The sequence below is a fragment of the Etheostoma cragini genome, chromosome 7, assembly GCF_013103735.1.
Source record: "Etheostoma cragini isolate CJK2018 chromosome 7, CSU_Ecrag_1.0, whole genome shotgun sequence".
In the NCBI taxonomy this organism is placed as follows: Eukaryota; Metazoa; Chordata; class Actinopteri; order Perciformes; family Percidae; genus Etheostoma; species Etheostoma cragini.
In genome coordinates, this window is record NC_048413.1 from 18,158,659 (window position 1) to 18,159,337 (window position 679).

General features: G+C 38.0%; 1 long non-coding RNA gene across 1 annotated transcript; it reads right to left on the reverse strand.

The window, feature by feature from the left end:
• LOC117948237 lies at nucleotides 1-336 on the reverse strand. Its single transcript, XR_004657399.1, has 2 exons — nucleotides 289-336; nucleotides 1-188 (listed from the first exon to the last, which is right to left on the reverse strand). It is a non-coding gene; the product is annotated as an uncharacterized LOC117948237 (long non-coding RNA).
• Nucleotides 337-679: the final 343 nt, after the last annotated feature.

A 679-nucleotide genomic window follows, 5' to 3' on the forward strand; every position in this document is an offset into this window, starting at 1 on the left:
TTTTTACAGAGGAGTCGATGACATGCAAGTTATATTTTATTACAATAAACAAAACAGAAACACGATGATGATCCAAAGTATAGCTGAGTATAGCAAGGCTAATCCAACAATTTAAAATGGTAACCCTTTTTTTCAAGTTTCCACGCTTCAGGCTCCACGGATGTCAAACGATGATCCTCGTTGTGACTCTATTAAGAAAAAGAGGCTCTAAATTACTGAACTTTTTAGCAACAACAATGTTACAGTACATACAGGTCAACAGAAAAGCGAATCCTGAAAGGAACTTACCAAATAGCATTTTTTTAAACGTTTCGGATGTTTGTTGAGTTTCACCCATAGACCGTTAAAAAAAGGTTTCACCAAAGATTCCCTCTACCATGGACGTGCAACTGTGCGCTTGCGCAACTTTCGTCTCTCGGCGAGCTAGGCGTATCCTCGCGAGATCGCGGATTTTACTCTGCTCTAAAGAAAACTGTGTTCTTATCAAACACCAATGAGACAAAATAATAATGTTATGTGACTCAACAATGCATTCTTGGTGTCTCTATTCAACCCAGATAACATCATTGTTGTACAGTTATAAAACTCAATGCCTTGAAATATCTTCATAACCACATAACCTTATCTAAATAAAAGTGTTACACGTAGGCCGCTTATTGAGCAACCCTTTCCGTCGGTA